At 37.0% G+C, this 23,972-nt stretch overlaps 1 long non-coding RNA gene across 21 annotated transcripts in view; it reads left to right on the top strand.

Annotated features, from left to right (window-relative positions):
* LOC141508492 (uncharacterized) overlaps positions 1–23,972 on the top strand; it is a 107,200-nt gene that overhangs the window by 35,117 nt on the left and 48,111 nt on the right. For 17 of the 21 annotated variants that reach the window (XR_012474434.1, XR_012474443.1, XR_012474437.1 and 14 more), the window contains 4 exons: positions 19,646–19,745; positions 20,716–20,751; positions 21,617–21,685; positions 22,259–22,337. This is a non-coding gene — a long non-coding RNA (uncharacterized LOC141508492). Of the gene's footprint in view, positions 1–14,015; positions 14,287–19,645; positions 19,746–20,715; positions 20,752–21,616; positions 21,686–22,258; positions 22,338–23,972 lie in introns of those variants that run through there. The other 4 variants (XR_012474427.1, XR_012474439.1, XR_012474442.1 and 1 more) reach the window with 4 other exon arrangements.

Here is a 23,972-nt window from a genome sequence, read left to right as displayed (position 1 = left end):
AGGGAGACAGATTTTTGACATAATTTATTATTTACACTACCTAAAATGGAATTGACTGTTTAATGAAAGAATTCAGAGTTCCTGGAAATTTTAAGTAGAGGTTGTCAGAGATTATTGTTAAAGATTTCTACATAAATGACCCTTAGAGAGAACTTTAAGATTCTCTGATTCACACTGGATATCCTAAAATCTCTTAGAATAAACTCCTATAGAGTTTTATTTGACCAATTTGCTGAGGAGGCTGGGTGGGGATTAAATTTCTCACTACATCTTTGTGTTCAAATAAAGTGTTTTTACTCTCATTCTAAATAATAGATTATTGATAGAACTATACTAAGAATACTTGATAGTTTTAAAAAAGTGAAGGAACTACATGGCCTGTTTGCCAAGTCATTAACTCACCCACTCCAGGAATCTTCTTTACCTATTTAAATTGTGAACAAGGATGTCAGAAAGTAAACATTCTTTTGGACAAATAGCAGAGAATACATATTTAGTCATTTGAACAAATTCAAAGAAGAGATGAAAATGTTACTTATTTTAATCTAGTGCATCTTTAAACATGACATTAAATGTTTCCAACCATATATAGTACTGGCAATTATTACATTTCCTGATCTACTTTCGAACTTCATTCTTTGTATTGCTCCTATCAATGTGCTTTAATATTCACCAAAAAAAAAAATCTAAACCAAATGAGTCATCTGTGTGCAAACAAAGTTTTGAGCATATTTTATCTGTCCTCTAAAGGAAGTTCCACCATGTGAATTGTAAGCTTGAGCTTTTAAAGTGTATACTCAAATCAACACCAAAATAAATAAGAAGCCACGCTTTATCTATAATTTTTTTTCCAAGAATCAAGCTCTAAGGAGAATTTTTAATTGTATTTTTTCTATTAAATCTTGGTTTACAAAAAAATTATGATTAACATTAGCTAGAGAAAAATAAGTTAGATTAGACAAACAAGTATTTTGCAGTTGAAGAACCACCTAAATTCTTCTTCTGAAAATGTAGTACCCGAAGTATTGCACAATAGTTGGATTTTAAAGACAATTTATTAGGTTAATAATCATTTTAATTTAACAGTTAACTGAGCACCTGCTGAACAAAAGGCCTTGCAGAGAGTCTAAGGATGCATAAACTGAAATGAGACATTCTCTAGACTTTAAGGAGCTTATGATCTTAAGGCATAAATAATGTGTACACAAATAACAGGTATCTTTCCACTTAGCATAATTAATTCTGAGAAAATATTAGGGGATGTAATTAATTCCAAAGAAAAATGTTTATGCATGCATAGTAATCAATATGGAAAGAATAAGCTACTGAATTCAGAGAAATTGAAGCCACTGGGGCTCAAGAGTTAGCTGAGATAGTTACCAGTCACTGATCTGTTTTGAGTGATGGCTTATAATAAAAGGTGTCATGAAAAGTTTTCACATTATTATAAGTAGAATTTGGTTATAAACAGTATAGATGATATCCATATGACTAAAAGAAATTAGAATTTGATAATTGCAAGACAGAAAACCTAAGCTTTTCCTGCTTCCCTAAGTTATTTTGTATTCATCCTGTTTTTACTTAACCTGTGGGCATGTTTTATCTTGACCAGTAGTAGAATGTAAACTCCTTAAGGGCAGGGCATATTTCTCCTTCACACCTGTATCCCCTGTTACCTAATACAGTCCTTACATGTCAGGGATGTGATTCACAACTCGAAGCATAAAATTTTTAAGTCTTCCCTTTTGCTTAGGGAGAGTCAGCTAGCAGTTATGATGCACCAGGTACCAAGGATCCTGCCAATCATCTCATTTTCATCCTCTATCAATACTAGATTTGCAGGCAAAAGACCCAGAGGTGAAGTTACATTCTTAATCCCCTCTTCAGAAAAGTTACTTCTCTTAAATTTTTGTTTCTTCCCCTATGAAATGAAAGGAGTGGATTAGATCATCTCTAGGATCCTTTCAAATTCATTCTTTCCCTCTCTATGCCACCATTCACTTGCTTGGACACAACACTACTATCCACTTCGAACTTTCTTCATACTGGTTCCAGAATATTATTCCTTACATATTGTAAGGAATGTCACTCCTCTGCTGAAAAATTTTCTATGGCTACTGTCATTGAATAAAGTTCAAACTCCTTTAACTAGTTTTCAAGATACTTCCTCTTTCTCCAACCTTATTTCCTGTTAACCCCCTCCATAAACTCTACCTGCTATTCAAAATGGACTTTCCCTGTTCTTACCTCTCCCCTCAAAAAAAAAAAAAATACACTATGCTCTTTCCTGACTTCTGGGCCTTCAGGTTTATACAATTAATCCTTATGCTTGGAAAGTCCTCCTATCTTCAACTTTATCTACTTATTTAATACATTAACCATTCTTTTAAAAATCAGTTCCAATGCCATCTCCTCCCTGATGTCTTTTCATCTGACTTCATGTTAGTTTTTTTAGTTTAGTAACTCACCAGTGCACTTATACAACATTTTCTGTTGTCTGACTTTCTATGACCCCATTTGATTTTTTCTTAGCAAAGATAAAATAGTGGAATAGTATATCATTCCCTTTTCCAGCTCATTTTACAGATGAGTAAACTGAGGTAAACAGGGTATAGTGACTTGCCCAATGTCTGAGGTCAGATTTGAACTCATTAAAAATGAGTCTGAATGTTCTTGAATCCAAGTCTAGCAATCTAGCCACTGTGCCACCTAGCTACCCATTGTAGCATATTATACTTACCCAATGTAGCAATTATACTTATTTATGTTTTTATCATATCCTCCCTCCAGGAGGGAAAGTCTTACCCAAACTTTGTTAAATCCCCAAATATCTCTAACAGTCATTTATATTTTGAATCAATGGGAAAGAAGAAAATAGTAGTGGGGAAATACAATTAATTGACCTCAAATATTTGAGGGATTATCATTTAGAAGAATGATAATAACTTCTATGGGTAGCTCCAAAGAATAAAATTAAAAATCAGTAGGTAAAGATTATTTAGGGAAGTTGACCCTTTGCAGACCTAGAGAAGTTGTGAGCAGAATTAAAGGTCAGAAAACACAGTAAGTCCCTTCACTAAGTGAAGGAACTTGTCTTAGTTAAATCTTCCCCAAGCAACAAATTTTTCTCCACACTCTAATACATATTTGTTTTGTTGTATTTATTTTGCTAAGTAATAGAAACTACTGAAGATCATAGCTGTATACTAGGATGATTTATCTGTCAGCAGCATTTAGGATGAATTAGAAGGAAGATGAAAATGGGGGGTACGAGGCAGTAGTAGAGAAGGGGAGGGAAAGAGACACTAAAGATATTATGGAGGCAAAAATCAACTGAGGACTTTGAAATTAAATGGGGGAAGGGATGAAAAGGGATCAAAGGACTGAGCTTTCAGACCTAGCTTACTAGAAAAATAATAACCCTATTCATAGAAATAGGGAAGTCAAAAAGAAGGGGAAGATAATGAGTTAAATTTTTAGGAAGGTAGAGTCTAAGGTCATGATATAACTAAATTTATATCCAAGTTGTTAGGGGTTTTTTACCATGCTATTTTCCTATTTCTATCATATCCTCAGTCCTCATCTGGATAGCATTAGTCAGTCAACCAGCCAATAGGTATTTATTAAACAAGTACCTACCATGTATCAGGTCAGGACTTGAATCTGACCTCAGACATTGCTACTTACTACCTGTGTGACCTTAGGCAAGTCACTTAACTCTGCCCCACATCCAAGGCCATCTCCAGTCGTCTTGATTCACATCTGACCACTGGACCCAGGTGGCACTAGAGAGAAAGTGAGGCTGGTGACTTAGCACAGTACCCTCTCACTCAAATTCAGTTCAAGTGATTGTCAATGGCATCATCTCCCCTAATGTCATGGTCTTCTTTGTAAATGAAGGACAAACATTTTATCTTCCATATAAAGGATACTATACTAAGCACTGGGGTCATAACAAAAAGCAGATATAATTCCAGATCTAACAGGAGGGACAATAAGCAAACAACTTTATAGAAACAAGATCTCTACAGGATCAAGTGAAAATTATCTATAGGAAAAGGGCACTAGTATTAAGGGTGGCACAGGAAAGACTTCTTACAGAAGGAGTTTAACTTAGGCTTGAAGGACACCAAAGAAGTGGGGAAGGAGGAAGAGGATGAAATAAAGAGAGAATTGCATGGAATATCTAATGAAAAGAACAGCAAAGAGGCCAGTGTGATGGGATCCTAAAGGATAATGGAGGGAATAAATTAATGTGAAAAGGTAACAGGGGGCTAAGTTATGGAAGGCACAGTCAAACCAAAGGTGATAATAGAAAGCCCCTAGAGTTTATTGAATAGGAGACTGACATCATCAGACCTTTAAGAAGATGAATTTGACTGCTGAGTTGGAGAATGGATTGGAATGGGGTAATCAGGCAGGGAGAACAGCTGTAAGAGTCTAATGGCAATATCAAAGGAGAAAGGAAGGCATATTGAAAGATATTACAAAGATAAAATCAACAGGTCTTGTTTAATTGAATTTTGGAGGTTGGAGTGAGGAATCAATGGTGGACACCTCAGTTGCAAGACAGAATGAAAGACAGGATGGTGGTACTCTTGATAATAATTACAGAAATTACAAAAAGGGGAGGGTTCTGGGGAAAAGATAAATTCTTTCAGGAAGATCTAGCCTTATATCTTGCCTCAGACATGCTCTTGAGTTTTTTTTCCTCTTCTGTAAAATGGAGAAAATCAAGAGGACCTAACTTACAAGATTTTTTTTATAAAAATAAGAGAAAATATATGAAACTCAACTCATATTGATATTTGTTCATTTAAAATGGGGCTGAAACTAAAGACAAGGGAATTACAGATCAATAAGGGTGATAATTTTAAGACACTGAATTCGATAATACCAATAATGCACATACAGAGTGGGAAGAGAGTTGCTGACGACCTCAGAATTAAATCTGGATCTGAGGGATAAAAGGCAAAACAGAAGTTGAATCAGAGTTCTGAGTCTTAGAAGCATATAATAAATTCTCAAGAAAGTCATGGTACAATTAGCAGTGTGAGATCTGGGAAAAGACCAGCACTTGGCAGTCATTCTTGATAGTTTAGTATTGGAGAGAAATACCAGATTATAAGGAGTTGAAAAGTGATAAAAGATGAGGAATGGTTAAACAATGCTGCTTTCTAGAAGTTCTATGGCAAAAAAAAAAAGAGATGGAATTTATAGTTCTGAGGAGAGGTAAAGAACAAGTGGGAAAAAGGAGAGATTGAAGATGAAGTGGTTTTTTTATTTGTTTGGTTTTTTTTTTAAGTAGTATGTCAGACTTCAAGTTTAATAGGTTATTTTTGTCCTGGGGTAGATATTGTTAAGGGAAGTTAAGGAAGGGTTAAGAGAACCAAAGTTTTCTGTAAACCACATCTTTGGTGATCCAAGGTCCTAGAAGGGAGGGAGAAAGTTAATATTGAAGTTCTTATTAGCTATTTAAGAATGGCCTAGATATCATAAATCATGCAAATAAAACTGTTTTAAAATGATCTAAAGATAGGACATAAGTGGGGGATGGAGGCCATATTCACAGGTTTAGATATGTTTCCACTAGAAGATTGTATGTATACTGTGTCAGACTTAACAGTTATTGACCACCATGAATAAGTATTGAAAAAAGAACACAATTTAATCAAACTTCACAGCTAATTGAAGCATTTGCAACAATACTTAGGAGCATATCTTGGGGACTTTACTAGATAGAATGAATAATAACTTCAACATGGAAGAAAAGGGAAGCTCCCTACTTTCTAGGCACTATGCCAAGGACTTGGTATGCCTGTTATTTCATTTGATTCTTCAAGGTAGGTGCTGTTAAGGTCTGCATTTATAATGGAGAAAATGGATGTAAACAGATTAAGCAATTTGCTCAGGGTCCAACAATTAGTAAGTGTCTAAGGCCATATTCTATACATTAAAGACAAAAATGTTGGAAAATTATGGGGAGAAAGGGTATAATAAAGGACATGACAATTATTTGAAAAATACAATAAACCTTATCACAATCCTTCCAATTTGCTACTTATAAGATTCATTAAAAAAGAATAGTTTAGAAATCTATTATTGTATAATATAGTCCAGAAATGTGTTAGACCACAGTATATACATGAGAAAAATTCCATGTTATATGTCGTGTGTGTGTATGTGTGTGTGTGTGTATACATTTAGGTGCCTTGAACATAGCAGATAATCAATATTAAATGGATTTAAACCAGTATTAGGCATTACAACATTCATATAGCCCTTGTTCCTAGTTGGTCAATCTCAATAAAGGCCTGTCTAAACCTACTACCATTGTAATGAGCCCCTAGAAGCAGGGGTTCACCAGTCTGCCTGAGGAGGGACAAACTGGCCCAGATTAGAAATAGAGCTAATCCAAACATGGGGCTAATTTGCATCAAGGTCAGGTCTGTGAGTGGCTCCTGCACTTCCAGCTTGGGCGAGATTGGGAGACCCAATCTCCCAAAAAAAGGGGGGAAAAATGGCAAAATATTATTTCTTTTAATATATTTTTATGTTAACATTTAACATATGTTGACAAATTTATTTTCATAAAACTTTTGGATTTCTTTTGTCATGTCACAATGGTTAATATGAAATGCTACAAAACTGCCAGGGTAACTAGGTGGCACAGTGGATAGAGCATCAGCCTTGAAGTCAGGAGAACCTGAGCTCAAATCTGGCCTCGGACATTTAATAATTACTTAGTTGTGTGACCTTGGGCAAGTTACTTAACCCTATTGTCTTGCAAAAGCAAACAAAAACCTACCATTAGCAAAATACAATTATTTACACCTTTAGGACTAGTAACACAAATATACCACTCTAAAGGATGCCATCAAGAAGGCAACAATTTAGACTTGACATGGACTCAAATGGAACCAGGCAAATAAATCCTGGTCCTATATACTACACTGGCTTATCTTTTTCTTTGAGCTAGGTCCTAATTTTGCAATTGAGGAAACTGAGGTTGCTTGCCCAGCCCCAAGGAGTCTAATGGGACATACAGGATAGGAATAACAAAAACCCAAAAGCATTTTAGTCATTTTTCCTCTCTGCCTAATTTTCTACACCTATAAAATAAGGTAGTAGGTTCTGTAGTCTTCAATTTTGCATCTAGCTTTAAGAAAAGCAAGGGTTATGTATAGGAAAATGTTAGCAAGTTTTTCAGACTCACATTTAGTCTCTTTAAATATCAGGTCATGAGACCAGTTTTATATACTTCTAAATGCATATTAATAGTCCCCCCCCAACCTTGGCATTTAATTACTTATTCACAAAACTTGACCCATTCCTTCTTCTTGGTTGGTTGTAGTATGGTGTTTTCCTGGAAGTGGCAATCTCATTGTCATGAGCTTGTCATTCACTCTTTTTTGGTAGGCATTCAAAAATGTTAACTAGATTAGTTTTGATCCAAAAACCTACCCCAGCTTCACTGTGTTCCCTTTCACTGCAACCACTCTAGAAAAATGTGTATTCAGCTCTGGCTTCAGTAAGCTGGCTTTCATTTACAGCCTTGTTTCACTAGGGCTGCTAATTTAATACCATACCTGCTGAGTTCTCTCATAACAAGAGCTGTTAGTCTTTAAGGTCTATTGGATCTTGTGTTGTCTATGAGTGTGCACACATTCCTTGCAAGGATGGTGAGTGGAATCTTCTTTGAAGAAGTTTTTGTAGATTTTTTTGTATCTCAATTGAACTGTGGGATTTCCCGCCTACTTCTGTAATCAGGCTAGGGTTGGGTAAGCAGACAGTTTTTAGGGTACCTTTTCTAGCTCCTTACTCACATCAGGAGGTGAACGGTACAATGCTTAAAAGGGCTGCTCAGTCACCCAGGGGGCTGCTGAATCCCACTGCTGATTTCAGTGGAGAAACAACCCTATGACCTAGGTCACCTGTGTGCAGGGTTGTAACTACAGCTCCCAGTGTATCTCCACCTGCTGCTTCATCACTTACCTGTTGCCACAGGACTTTGAGGAATAGTTATGAGTTATGTATTTTGTTAAGTGTGTAAATTGGATTTAAGTGAGGCAGAGCTGTACAAAGTCATCTCTCTTGTCCAAAGTCATCATGATCCAGTCTAGCAAGATATGAAGACAACTGGTTATGGAATTAGATGCAGTGGATGACCTGTCTAACCAAGTGCTCCACAGCACCTGCTTCAGCTGGCTTCGTGGCCTTTGAAACAAATTACCCATTCCACCAGTAGAAGATTTCACATTTGGGGTAGATGCCCCCAGATACTCACCGGTGAGCTTGAGACTCCCTCGATTAGCTTCAACCTGATTTAGCCTGCCTGCCAAAATGGTTTGCCTGGGTATGGCTGCTTTGCATGCTTCTTGGAGCCACAGGTGAAAGTTAGATGGCCCAGGCTGACATCACAGGTGGAAGGCAGACCTCTCACCAAGTGCCTGTGCTTCCACCATGACACTGATGAAGTCAAAGAAAAATTTTATGAAGACCTGGAGATCCTTATCATCAATGTACCAAAAGAGTACAAACTTATACTTCTGGGTGACTTTAATGCTAGAGTAGGTTCAGATTACCAGACATGGCAGGGAGTCCTTGGGAGGAATGGTTGCCTACTACTGAAGACTTCTGTATCTCATGACCTTCTCATCACAAACACTGTCTTCTTTTTACACAATAAAACTTCCTGGATGCACCCTTGTGAAAAACATTGTGATTATTAGGAAAAGAGACAGATAGGATGGTAGAGTGACAAGGCAATGTGTGGTACAGAATTCTGGACTGATCACAGACTCATCCTCTCTAAGCTAAATATTCACATTCAACCAAAGTGTCGGCCCCAAGGCAAAATGAATACTAGAATGTCAAAGATTAGAGTGTCTCTCTGAGTGGAAGTTTGTTACTATTGGAGGGAAAATTCAGATTACCAGATGTGGCAGGGAGTCCCTGGAGCAAACACATAGTTGCCAACAGAGTTTTCAGAGCTCTGGTATACAGCACTGCAATTACTCACCTGGGCTAGAACACTCACAAACACCAAGACTGATTTGATGAAAATAATGGGGAAATACAGAAGCTGCTAAATGAAAAACGAGAACTCCTCAGGGTTTACCAGCAGTATAGTTCATCCATTTCTAAGAAGGCAATATTTAATTCCATTAATAAAGGCAAAGTGAAGCTTAAAGAGATGTGAGACTCTTGGCTCAGTAAGAAGGCAGATGAAAATCAATTTTATGCAGACAGTAACAAACCAAAATACTTTTATGATGCCCTGAAGGCTGTTTATGGGCCAAAGACTTATGGTGCATCTCAGCTACTCAATGCTAATGAATACACATTGATTAACGATATGGACTTGATCCTAAAGAGATGGGCTGAACACTTCCTTAGTATTCTTAACAGACCACCATCAATAAATGCAGAAATTGATCGACATTTTTACATTGACAATTTACCTCAAGCTAAAGTCTGTCCCTAGCTGAATTTCCATTAGGTTTCTTACATGGCAAAGCACCTGGTGCTGATTCTTTTCCAGCTGAGATCTATGGGGGGGGGGGGGGGCTCATCCAAAAATTGGCTGAAATTTTCCAGTTATATGGCATGAAGAGGAAGAGGTTATATCCCCCAAGAATTCAAGGATGCCTCCTTCATCTATCTCTGTAAAGGTAAAGGGAACAGATTTTCCTGTGACAATCACAGGGGTGTTTTTCTTTTAGTCATTGCTGATTCTTGCCATAGTCCTTCTCAATAGGCTGATCCTTCACCTGGATGTTGGTCACCTTCCTGAGAGCTTTCTCAGGCTTCAGAAAGGATAGAGGAACAGTCAAGATGGTGTTTGTTGCTTGAAAACTCCAGGAAAAATGCCATGAGCAGATTCAAGTCTGTATACAACATTTGTAGATCCCAAGGCCTGTGATACAATCTGTTTCGAGAGTTTATGGAAAATTATGTCAAAATTTTGTTGCCCAGAAAAGTTGGCCAGTTTCATGGTGTCGTGCTTGCCCAGATTTTGAATGGTAGATGATGCTCTCAAGATTTCCCATTCATCAATGGAGTAAAACAAGGATGTGTCCTTGCTGTCATGTTTTTTAGCATAATGTTTTCAGCCATGTTATCAAACAAATGCCTTCACTGAGGATGAACATGGCCTCAAGGTCAGCTACCACACTGATGGCAAATTCTTTAACTTGAACAGGCTACAAGCCAAGACCAAAGTAGAGGGAGTGTTGGTACACCATCTTGTTTGCAGATGACTGTACACTCAGTGCAGCCTCTGAAGATGAGATGCAATAAGTATGGATGGATACTTTGCTGTTTGTGTTAATTTTGGTCTAACAGTTAACACCAAGAAAACACAGATGCTCCCTCAGCCAGCACTACACCATCCATATGTGGAACCACTGATTATAGCAAATGGAGAAGTTTTTGAGTACTGTGGACAAGTTCACTTACCTTGGAAGTGTCCTTTCCAAGGAGGTACACATTGACAATGAGGTTGACACTTGCATTGCCAGAGCTAGCTCAATATTTGGGAGACTCTGAAAGAAAGTGTGGGAGAGAATTGGTATTAGACTGACAACCAAACTGAAGATCTATAGATTCATTGTGTTGGCCTCATTGCTCCATGCCTCTGAAACCTGGACAGTCTACCAGAATCATGTCAGGAAACTGAATTGCTTCCATTTAAATGTCTTAGGAAAATTCTGAAGATCACCTGGCAGGAGAAGATACCAGACACTGAGGTCCTTTATGAAGCTACACAGTGTAGCATTCCAACCTTACTAAAGAGTGTAACTACAATAGGTTGGACATGTTAGAATGACAGATGTATGCTTGGCAAATATTTTATGAAGAGCTCACACAGGGCAAGTTCTCACAAAGGGGTCAGAAGAAGTGATACCAGGACACCCTGAAGATCTCATTGGAGAACCTTAGAACTGACTGTGCAGCATGGGAGACACTGGCACAGACAGCCCAGCATGGCGTGCCCTCATCAGTGAAGCAGCTCAAAGGAAACATGAGTTTAGAGAACCCAATCAAGGTATTCACATGGACTATTTGTGTCCAACCTATGGTAGAGCATGCCAAGCTCACATTGGTCTACCAGTCAGTCTTGGACACACTGTGATTTGTCTCAAACATAGTGACGTCATTTTTATCTAAGATAACAAAAGACAAATACCTTGGATAGGAAGTTTTAAAAATGTTTTCCATGAAGTCATGGAGAGCACATATTTTTGAAAGGATATTAACAAATAGGAGTGCATCAGAGAGAGGTAACCAGGTAAGAACTCCTGAAAGTGTACTAAGTGATTGTGGATGTTAGAGAACACCAAACTGAGGGGAAAACATGGTAACTGTCTTTAACTTTTTGAAAGGCTCTCATCTGGAAAAGAAATTAGACTTGTTCTTCTGCAAGTAGGAGGTTTAGGAATACTTTATTTGGGCTATCCAGTAATGAAATGGTCTACTTCAAGAGCTAAGTACCTTCTAACTGAAGAATCTTCAAACAGATGTTAGGTGACCTTTTGTTGGGTACTGTTATAAAGGGGATCCCAAGGCTTCAGGTTCTCACATTGAACCCAACAAAATATCATGACCCAGTTATCTACTCTATCAAAATGAAAAATGGGTATCCAGAGAAGTGGGAAATAAAAACCAGAAGCAGCAGAACTACTAATCTGCCTAAATTAGCTTTCAGAAAGTATTTCCTCTGTAGATTACCAAGATTTCCTCTAATTCTTGTTACATTTTCAGCAATTGAATTTAACTCCCCCAAACCAAGGTATTTTTTAAAAGTACTCCTGATTTAGTATCTCCACTATGCAGTGGTCAGATTTTCAAGTTCTTAGCCTTTAAGAGGACATCTTTATTTTTTTTCCAGTAGAGGAGCCATGTTTTTAACTTGAACTTTTTTTTTTCCTGTTTGCATAGTATCAAGTTTTGGGGTTTTTGTTGTTGTTTTGTTTTTGTTTTTAGGTTTTTGCAAGGCAAATGGGGTTAAGTGGCTTGCCCAAGGCCACACAGCTAGGTAATTATTAAGTGTCTGAGACCGGATTGGAACCTGGGTACTTCTGAGTCCAGGGCTTTATCCACTATGCCACCTAGCTGCCCCAGTATCAATTAGTTTTAACCATGAATTGCAGTCAAGGAAATATAATAAACTTAAGGCATTGATCCTAGATAAGCTTATGAAACAAAATCCAATCCATATTTCTTCATTACTACACTTTACACCATACACACCATCAAATAGATTTGAGTCAGCCAACACTCAAAACAGTGTCATAGAACAGATCTGAAAGGTACTAACCTTTGGCAAATAATTTTGAAGATTGCTCTCTTTTTAAACAGGCTTATTGACCTAAGTATCTGTCTTTCGATTTGGAATGCTAATAACTTACTGGTGATGAATTAAACAGTTTTCAGAACATTCTGGTGTAACTATAAAAGATATTTTAGTATTCTGAAGGATCCAAAATTTCTTTTGTATGGGTACTAATAGAGGTTCCTTATTTGGGGACACAAGCTCAGAAAGTTCATGGATAGATTTCATCAATTCCATGAACTTGGAAAGGGAAAAAATTACATTTTAATTTTTACTAATATACAACAAATTTGGTATTTCCTTCAATTAATTCATTGATTATGAACAGAATCCATGACACAGAAAAGTTTAAGAACCTGTACTGAAAGAGTTATTGTGATCAAAGAATTCATCATCCTGATGATTCTACAAACCTGGCTACACTAGTCTTAGAACTGTCAAAATGTGTCTATCACAGGTCCAGGACTTTCCCAGCTTGACAGGACCTTCCCCAACAATAAACATTCCTATTTGAAGGGCAGTCTCAGAAAGACAATTGCTGCCCTCAAGGAACTTGATATCCTCCCCAAGTCCATCACTACACAGCTAAATAAATATACAAAACCTATTAGATTGTTCAGGTGCTTGAGGGCTATGACTTTGTTTTGGTTTTTGTGTCCTCAGTACTTAGCACCGAGCCGGGTACAAAGCAGTCGCTTGATAAATGTTTATTGACAGTGGACACCAGTCTTTTCAGGCAGAAGCCTGTACTGATAAGTGGTTCCAATGAGGAAAGGCTTCTCCTTGGAGGTGGCAGGTGAGCTGGATCAGAGCTCATGAGGCCCAGGTGAGGAAGGAGGGCATTCAAGCCAGGAGGATGATGAGCAGAAGATAGTATGTCAAGTTCTGGAACAGCTAGTAAGGCAGCTAGCCAAAGTGGAGAGCTAGGAAAGGGGAATGAAGCGAGGCAAATGGGGGGGGGGGGGGCTGAGACTTCAAAACAAAGAGCTTCAATTGGTAGTTTTTCCTTCAAGAAAGGACCAATTTGAGATTTTTTTGAACAGGGAAGTAAGTTCAAACCTTGTTTTGGATAAGACAAATGTGACTGTTGGGAGGGGCCCTAGATTGGAAACAGCTAGAGAATTAGAACAGAGAATTAAGAGGAAGTGGCAACGAAGCCCGGAGAGGCCATGAGAGCCGCGGCGCGGGGCCGGAATCAGCTCCCGGCTACCTGGCCCGGGGCAGGGCAGGAAGGGGAGAGCTGCGGGCGACTGACCTCAGGCCAGGCGGGCCGTGGCGGCTCCGTCCCGGGGAGGGGAAGGCGCCCGGGCGCGGGCGGCTCGGAGGGGCAGGGCAGAGCGCTCCTCCGGGGCCCGGACTCGCCCGGGGCAGCAGGCACGGGTCTCGGACGGGCACTGGCTCGTTCCGAGGCTTCCTGAAAGGCCGGCGGGCCGCCGTGCGCCTGCACGCCTCCCCGGAGCCCGCTCCGAACCCGGAGCCGCCGCCGCCGGACCGTTGCTGCCTAGCGGCGGAGGGGCGCGGCGCGGCGCGCATGCGCCGTGCCGGCTGCTCCACGTTGGGGGGAGCGGGGGCGCCCGGAGTCGGCCGCGCATGTGTGGAAGAGTTCAGGGAGGGGGTGGAGCGTTGGGTGGGGCTTTGCGCATGTGCAAAAGTTGGGCGAGTCGAGGGGGAGGGTGGAGGGGAGAGGCTTTGACAGTAGTAGTCGCCCGCGTTCCCGGCATGCCCCGGGGCGGCGGGGTTGGCTCTAACGAATTTGAATGAGGAGCCCCTGCGCTTTCGGCGCCATTTTCGAGTGATGCCTGATCGCATCAATTCAGCGGGAGAGACCGGCCACCCCGTTCTGGGTGGCGAACGCTGTTGGGAGCCCGCCGAAAAATCACCAAAAAATCTCAAAAATTTTTCTATAGACGGAGGCGGTTCGGGGAGCTTCTCTGGAGCCAGCGCCCTCGGTAAGGAGGCTGAGGAGACGATGGAACGCCACCAGGGAGGCGGCGGCGGCGGGGGGAGGGGGCTCCGGGGAAAGGGCGCAGAATCCGCCCTCTCCCGGGACGCGAAAATTCCCCCAGCCCCGAGGCCGGGCTCCCCCGGGCGGGAGGGTGTGGGCGGCGGCCGCGGGGAGGTGGCGGGAGCGGAGGGAGCGGCGGTGGGGGAGGGGAGCGTCGTTTGAGCGGGACCGTCGGAGCGCGCCGGGCCGCCGCCGCATCTGTCAAGCCCGCTGGGGGCGGCGGGGCCGGGCCCCGGGCTAAGGAGTTCCTGCAGCCCCCGCGAGACGGGGACCTCGGGGGGCGCCCCGGCGGCCCCCCCGGCCCTCCCCGCGAGCTGGCCCCGGACGTCCCGCGGCCGCCGGCCCGGGGGGCCGGGTTGGGCTTGCCCCCGGCAGGGCGAGGCTCGGCCGCAGCCCCCTCCTTCCCCGGTGCTGGCCCGCCCGACCCACCCCCCTCCCCCGAGGGCCCCGGCCCGGCTCCGGCTCCGGCTCCGGAACGGCCGCGGTGACCGCCGGCAAGACGCGCCTCCAGACCTCGCGGCCGGCCGCGGGGCCGGAGGGACGGCGCTTGTGGTCCGGGCTCCCCGCGGGGCGCGGGGCGCGGGGCAGGGGCGCGGGGCCGCCCGGGCTGCTCCGGGGGAGACACGTAGTGCGAGAGCGCTCGGATGAGTTCAAGTTTTGTGTCACGCCGGACCCAGAAAGACGGGGCTGGAGGGCAGCCTGGCTCTTGCCCCCGATTGGCTGGCAGGAAACGATTCGGGAGTTGGAAGGGGGTGTTTTCGGTTTCCCCCTGTCCCTGGGCTCATTAGTGCAGAGAACCTGTGAATTTTACTTAGACTTCCTCTAACTTGGAAATAGCTAATGGGGAACATCGAAAATGGTATCGAAGTTTAAATTCGTTTTTAAAAGGATTGCCCAGTTTATCTAAAGTTGGTGATTTTAAATAAAGCAGTAGAGACCGTGACTTTACAAAATTGTGATCTAAGGCAACACATTCTTCTTTTGAAACCTTAGTTTTCATTACTTAAGTAAATAAACCCTTTTTAAATTACCTATTTAAATTTAGACTATTTTATTTGTTTTTATTTCGAATTAGAGGACTTTCTCTGAGTCAAAAAAAAACCATTTTTTATTTATATGTTTTCACACAGAGGCATATGTGTACACTTGTATTTTAACCAAATTTTGAATTGTAAAGGTTTTCATGGATTAGGGTATAAAACTTTTGTAAAGATTTTAAAAAAAATCAGCAAAATTAGGATTGGGTCAATCGGCCATTAATTTTCAAAAATTTTATGCTGTTACATAATTTACATCACATCATAGGTAAACATGTATACATCTTTATTTCATGCTTTCAGTGAATTCACTACCTAGAAATATCATCCCTTTCCCTTCTGTAACTTTATTTTTTAGTAATTTGTGCTTATTTAAATACTAGTAAAAGCAGATTGTTTTCTGATTTATTTCTGAAACTGTCATTCTCATTTCAGTTAGGCATGATAAAAAAAAAAGATGGGTGTGGTTTTCAAAGAAAAGTAGTAAGCACTGATAAACCCAGGTGTCTGTCGATGGTGTACAGATAATTTTTTGTATTTCTTGGGTAAATTTTCTTCAAATTGGATTCATGTGATGAAACAATTTCATTTTATTCTTAAATTCTCACATTGGATAAAGAATAAGTTTCCTAGAAAACAAGTAATTTTTTAATAAAATATTTGAAGCGAAGTACTTTTTAATGATATCTATTTTGAGAAATTAAAAATAATCTTGTGGTCAGACTAACAGCTTTACTATAAGCAGAATCTTGTATTTTTTCATATCTAAGTTGTATAGTTTCAAGAAAACATCACTTAAAGGAGGATTACCTTCAAAAAATTTTTAGGGAATGAAAATATTAAGTGACCATTTACTTGAATTGGTTGTGGGTCATAATTTCGTTTTCCTACTTTTCATTTCCTTTAAAACTGTAATGAGGGTTTTCAGAAGGTAGGAAATGTTGATTTAATTATATTGGTCAAATTTAACTATTGAGTATAAAAAGTGCCTTTATTTGGAAATTAATATACATTTATTTTGTATTTACCTGGAAAAGGTAATAATTTAATGAATTCCAGATGTAACAAATACATTGGTTTGAACTTGGTATAAGAATGAGTGTTCCGTGATAATGATGATTTTTATATAAGCACTCTCAATGTGTTTTATATTAAGCAGTGAAACTACTTGAATTTTGTGATAAGTAAATATATATTCCAACAGGTGTAAAATAAAAGTATGTATTTATACTACTTTATTTCTATACGGAATAAGTGTTTTAACCTCAGTACTATGCCATTAATAGTGATTGTTATTTATTATGATGATAGTGGTTTTGCTTTTTGTTTAATGTCCTTTTTACTTGTAGTAGGAATGAATTATGGTACTTTGCTTAGTATTGTGTGGGTTACCAAAATATACAAGTTTGTCATTTATTAACAATTTTTTATTTACCAAAATGTATTTTTAGTTCTTTAATCATTCAACAATCAACAAGCATTAATTAAGTGCCTACTATTTGCTGCTCAGTGAAAATACAAAAAAGGCCTCCTCCTCCTCCCCCCTTCCCCAAAACCCCAGTATATTTTGCAGGATCTAAATAATTCATCTTTCATTGGAAAAAAAAATAATTTATTTCTTTTGCTACAGTTTTAACATTTTACATGTGTAGACTTTTATTACAAAACTGCATATTTTTCCAGTTGCTTTAATTATTGATTTTTAAATATTCAATAGCTATAGATGGTGTATTTGAACTTTTTCCTTGTGTAACATTTTTATCTGCCTCCATTTATAGGGTGTTGTGAGGCCGTTTGTTTAAAAAGTTTTCTATTGTTAGTGACTTCAGTCATAATAAAATATAACCTTCAGAAAGAAATTTTTTGGAATTATATTTACCGAAAGAATGCTATAAAGAGTTAGTGTAAACCTACTTTATTTTTGCATTCGATAGTTTATAACAAATTTAAATTAGATGAACAATTTCTTTTTTCTTTCCTTTTTTTTGGTTAAAAAACATGAGTTTACAAAATTGTGTCACTTTATCTGTAGAACTGTTTTAAGTTGTTACTTGAAATTGACCCTTATGTCAAGACTTCTGTCTTTGTTTAATGGAGCTTAAATCCACACATGTATTGATTTGTTTAACCCTTTATAGAAAGAACAATATGACTTTGATTTTACTGGAAGAAACATGTTAGATAACCATGTTTTATTAGAGATTTAATGCATCTGTGGTTTTTAGAATTATTCATGTTATTCTTATTTCTTCAATAAATGACTCCTGATGATCCTCCCCTACCCCCTTGTTCTGTAAGACCAATGGAGTTCTCTAAGATCAAAGCAAAAGCTGTTCTTTTATTTTGGGTAGTAAGTGTTGGAATCTTGCATTTTTGAGCAATATTTCTATTTAATTTTATGAAGTCCATTTATAATTCTTACTTTGGAAGGAGTAACATCAGTTCTAGGTTGACAGTATTAATAATTTATGTTCATGCACATTTGTATTTCCATTTATTTCTGAGGATTTTTTTCCAAATACCATGTTTCCCAATAATGAGGGGAAATAGATTAAGTTGCTTTAACAACTACAATAAGATCAGTCTTTTGAAAGATAAATCATGTATTTGAATTTACAGGGTTCAAATACGTCTAGTAAAAAAAAGTTCTGAACTCTCTTCATTTTTCATAAAGTTTCCAAGTATCTAAGAAACAAGCAGAGAAAATATTTATTTGTGCTATCACAAAGAAACTTGCTCAAATTCTTAATCCTCCCCCAATACTGCTGCATTTGTTCAGAAGAAAATCCCAAAATATCACTTAGAAATAGTCCTCCTAATAGAAATAAATGTTAAACAGAAAACTTAAGCTACATACTTGTATTTTGTGAAAGTTTTCTTAACAGTGAGAAGTTGTTTTCTTAACATAAGTATGATTTCCTAAAAGAATGGAATTAAACCATATTCTTACACTACATTTAAAATTTGATTCCTTATGGTTTAGAATTCCTTTTTTTTTAACCTTTCTCCTTGTCTTATACACATGACATTAATATTTGGTTTATAATGTAAGCACATTACCCTTGTCAATATAATATTGTCTCATTTAATGATCTAATATTTTTTTCTTAGATTATTTTGCTTTAAAAATAGCTTCCCTTATTTAATTTTAAACTCACTTAAGAAAATATCTGGATAAAAATTTAATTGGATTCATATATTTCAGTTGGTTTTTGGAGGATTTTTGCATGTTGAAATACTTTTGGATTTTCTTTTGGATAATTGTAGTATTTGAGGGAGGCTTTAAAAAAACTTGAAGTAAAGATGGTTTAAAATTTTTTCTGATGTGAAAATGGAAAGCATCGAGCACTAAAGTTGACTTAATTAACTAATATTTGCCATCATCCTTTGGATACTATTTTTTATTTAAAAATCTATTGTCATTGGGATATCAGAAAGCTAAGTAATGAATGTCAAATGGCAGATACACATTTGCTCACATCACTTTTTAGAATGAGACATCAAAATGATTTCGCCAAATAATATTTTCAGATGTTTCCTCTTGGCAAATAAGAAATTTTTTTGCGTAAGATTCATGATATGGTCTTATGTTTTCTGTTATCTGAACCTTATTTCAAATTTGGATATTAAGGACTATTGCAGAAGACTACATAGTAAATGCTACTCTTGATAACATTCATTTATATTCATATCCTTATTTAAAGTTTCATAATTTGGAGATACTACTGATTAAACAATTTATCCCAAAATACACTACTATCCTTTTTGCAATTTAAGGAGTGGTGTATTTTAGAAAGAGCTGTTTAGCCACTCTAAAATTAGCAAACTTTTTTTTTGAAGGTGTAAACTAATATTTTTGAGAATAACATGTTTTGGATAGTAATTCCAATTTATTCAAATTTACAACAATTCTATTAGAATTGTGGAAGTACTCTACTTAGCCATACAATAGTTATTACAAATTCCTCCTTTCTCCCCTCTCACCCTTCCTACTTTCTGAAATGAATGTTGTAAGAAGAAATGAAAGCAGAAACATTAATCTAATTTGAAGAGACTTCTGATGATAAAGAAGCATATCACAGGTGTTTCTAATCAGCCAGTCTTTAAAAAGAGCAGTATTTTCATATTAGTACTTCCCCTGAACATAAGCAAGGTGAGGGTCATTTTGATGACCTACATCTATGTTTAAGGATCAACTACAGAACTGTGGGTGTCGGAAATCTGTTGAGTGTCTTCAAACTATAATACATGACATTTTTATTGCAGGTTTTGACCTTTCTATAGAGGAGAACTGATTCTGGAGAACAACTTAACTTCTGTCATTGAAAACTCCTATATTCTGTGTGAAAAGAGATGGGAAATTAAGGTAGATTAATGAATTTTTTACTTCTCTGGTTTTGTGGCTTTTTGCTATATGATTGAACTGATGGTATAGTTTTTCATTTGTGAAGAAATTTTAAAATCAGCCCTGAGCTCCTTTAAAAAAAATTCTGTGAGAACCAAGTTAGGTAGTTTCTAAGCATTTTTTCAAAATTAAAAGAAATTGACCACAAAGCAGTTCTCTTATGGATAGTTTCTCCAACTGAAATTTTAATGGAAGTAGGAAGGGGGGGGGGAGTATGCATAAAGTGGTTTTTTTGTTTGATTGATTCTGTTGTAAATAAGTCATTCTGTGGTTTACAATAGATTTTATTGAAAGGAATTAATATTTAGATGGTGTTGAGAGGTGAGTCCTAGATATCCTTCAAAATTAATTTTCTAGAAACACTCAATGTTAAACTTAACAAAATAGTTAAAATAAAAGAAGCAGATAGGAAATTAATATTAAGTCCAGATCTAGACAAGAATGTCAATTTGGTTGAAACTGAAAACTCAACTTTCATTTAAGTACCAACTATAATCATACATATTTAAATTGCTCAAATCACAAATTGTAATAAATGCTAATTTGATGTGCGAAGGCTTAGAATTGCATGCCCTTTAATACCTTTAATTTTGTGGGAAATGGTTTAATAACCAACCTCTTAATGATAATTTATATTTTTCTGGAATCTTTTCCCTTTGGTTTGGGATATTTGGTAATTTAAGCTGATGGCGAGAGTTTTCAAAATAGAATCTTAAGTCTCCTAATTTAAATACACTAAACAATACAGTTAAAATAATATCAAAAGTAGTAACATTTTCAAATAAATCAGCTTAGATTGTTTTTTAAAAAAATATTCCTTATCAGAAGGTTTTTTAATATCTTATTTTGCATGAAAATCCCCAAATTTGATTTTTTTATAAATGGTGTAATTTGAGTTTTAAGGTAACTGAAGTATGATTTGTTCTTACAGAACATATTGTTTCATCATTTTCAAATTAAGAAAAAAGTAAGTTTGATTTGTGTGTGTGTGTGTGTGTTTTCATAAGGTTTTTGTTGATTTTTCCCATTGAGTGTTATTCTTTATTGCACTATTAGTTTCTTAAGTACAGAAAAATCGATCTTTTAACATTTGAAGTGAATGAAATTGATGTGAACATATTATAAAGGTTCTTTTATAACTAAATCAAATAGCTTTTTATTGAAGCTTATAGTAAACACACATAGACCTACAATATAGGTAGACATATATTGTTGTGATTTTGATTAGAAAACAGTTAGGATAAAAATGAGTAATTTTTCTTTCTCCTCCCTACTGTCCATACAATTGTGAAGTGTAACTAAACGTTAGTGTCCCATGCTTAAATTTTTTTTTCATTTTTTAGAAATGTTATAGATGTAACTGATTGAGTTTGGGGGATTTGTTGTCGTTTTTAATTTTCCCAAGTGATAAAGTCCAACAACTATTGTCTGTTTTATCAAATAAGAATATCTGAAAGTGAAATTTTATATAATCTAAATACTTAGAACCAATATATCACTTTTAAATTCAAAATTTTTAGAACTTTTGAGTGACTTCAGTATCACATATAACAATTAGAGGCAATAACACATTTTTGCCCAGTTTTTGCAAAATAATTAAGTTATATTCATTGCTATTTTAGTGAATTTGTTCTTCGGGGGCTTTTTCATAGAATTACCTTTTCCAGACTTAAAACTACTGATACACAAACATTTCAGAAATTTAACTTTAGTAATTTACCTAAATCTATAAAAACTGTTTGGGTATATTTACTTTTTCTTTTCGTTTTTAATTGTGGACAATTTTGCCTGCCTGAAAAACTTAAGCTTAATAGATAATGCCTCTTATTTAGGAGATAGATGCTAAAGGCCATTGGAAGGATGTAGCTGGTTGTGTAAATGTACTTCTCTTTTTAAAAGAGGTAAGGAAGTTTTTTAAATTGTGGCTGTTTTAGTTTAGAAATTTTTTTTTCTTTCTCATTTATATATTCCATATGTTTTCTGAATTCTCAACATATATACATACACATATACACATGTGTGTGTGTGTGTGTACTTTTCAGAGAAAGTCATAACTGGTTGCAAAGTCCTGTTATTCTGTCAAAATGCTTACATTTTATTAGGAGAAATTTTATAATTTTCTATTTCAATAAATTTCAATGTTGCTTTTCCTAAACATTTCAGTAGCAAATTAGAATACAAATAAATCAATAAAGTATTAATGGATATTTTTCCACCTCAGCCTGGAAGCTTTTTAGGGTAAATTTGTTAAATTTTTTTTAAGCATTTAAAGCCTTTAAGTGTATTTTTATTTTTATCTCAGTGGCAGACATTTTCAATGTATGATTTTAAAAGGGGGAAAAGCTAATGACTTGATATTTATGAGTAACTTTTGTTACACAGTCAAGGCAGTTCTTAGCCAAAATGTTTACTGCTCTAATATTTTACTAATGTGTACATTGCTGGCAATTGGTTTTTGCTTTTTTTGTGACTAGACCTTCGTTTGGAGAAGAAACAACATGTTTCATAATGTGGTTGCTGAGACATCTGATAAATCCACTGGTTAAAAATTAGGTAATACATTAGTGCTTTAAAATCTGGTTTCAGAAAATACCTAAATCTTTAATTTTTTCTTTACTGTGAGTGACTAAGGTTTTTTAGTTTGGGTTGGGGGAGGCTTTTTTAGAATATTTGTATTTGTGAAATATGACTTCCTGTGAAAATAAAAATATAAGGAGTATAATTTCTTGGGACATGATCAAAATTCGATTGTTATCTTTTAATGTTCTTTACACTTCTTCTGTAGTGAACTTGAATATTATTTGCTTTTTAATGATGAAGCAGATAAATTGCTTAGTTTCAGCAAAAATTATATTCAGTATTCTCAAGAATAACTTTAATTTTTGTAAATGATTTAATAAAGTTTACTGTACAGCATTTTTTCTAATATATAACCTTTATGGTCAATCAGTATTTGTAGCTGTTATACTTCAGGGTGATATTTTAATTCTTTTATTTATATATCAATAAATATCTATTGAATTAACAGCTAAGTTCCTATCTTACTAAAAAGTGGAAGTGTCATTTTGAAACTTAATTTTTAAAACAGCTGTATGTTTTTTCAAAAGAACAGATCAAAATTTGCTTTTAATTTCAATATCAGGGTTTGATATAGTAGTATAATGCCGGGGCCTACTGTTTTTTTCTTCTTGGATGGGACTCTAAAATCACAATTCATAAGTGAATAAAGATGAGATAACCTGAACTTATTTGTTGAGTTTATCCAGAAAGATTTGGTAAAATCTCTAGTATGTATCGCATACTTCTTTAAGCTAAATTTGGAGGAGTTTAGGTAGTTGAATTAGTAATTGGGTATAAACTTGAGAATTCAAGGTCATGTTAATATCATTTAAAGGAAATGAAAACTCAGAAAAATATAATCGCATTTCCCCTCCTCAATGAGCAGATGCTTTGCTCACAGCAGTGTATCTCAGCCCACTGCTTAAGCAGCTGCTGATGGGCACATCATCCCAGTCGTTGTTTTGGCTCTCTTGAAGCTAAGAACAACGACTGAGGAATAGTCTGCCTTTAGTCAACTGTTAAACATTAAAAACATTAGTGTGCAGGAGTGGTGGCATAGGTGGTTCTCTTCCCATTAACTGCTGAGAAACAGATGGACTCAAATACTCATAAGCATATACAGATTATACTAATTATGGGGAAATTATTCTTTACCAAAAAAAATTCTATTACACATTGTGGTGGTGTTATTGGTAACTTATTTGTTACCATACATGATAAAAGATATCTGTGTGAAGATATTTTCCCATTTGAATACAAAAGGCATTTTTTCTGTGACTTGTGACTTTTAATTTCTTTTGTGCCTTTTTAGAATTACCTAGCAGAAAAAAAGCATTGATGTTAGACAGGAAGAAATTCTTAGAAGAAAAAAATATGTAATATATGTTGATAACCAAATTTAAAGTCCAACTGTCAGAAGAGAAGGGGGGGGGATAGTATCTCTTAAGAATCTTGTCTACTTTTAGCCTAACTGCCCATAATAGCCAATATCTCACTTTGAATTCTGTAGATCTTCCCTGATTTTATCTACCATCTCCTTAACTACCCAATATTTGCCAGCATCACAAAACCAGGGAAGCTAAGGAAAACTAAGTGATATAAAACCAGATAGAGAAGAGCAAGGTATTC

Source organism: Macrotis lagotis, chromosome 1, assembly GCF_037893015.1.
Source record: "Macrotis lagotis isolate mMagLag1 chromosome 1, bilby.v1.9.chrom.fasta, whole genome shotgun sequence".
NCBI classification, from domain to species: Eukaryota; Metazoa; Chordata; class Mammalia; order Peramelemorphia; family Peramelidae; genus Macrotis; species Macrotis lagotis.
This window is presented reverse-complemented; position numbering and strand designations above follow the sequence as displayed.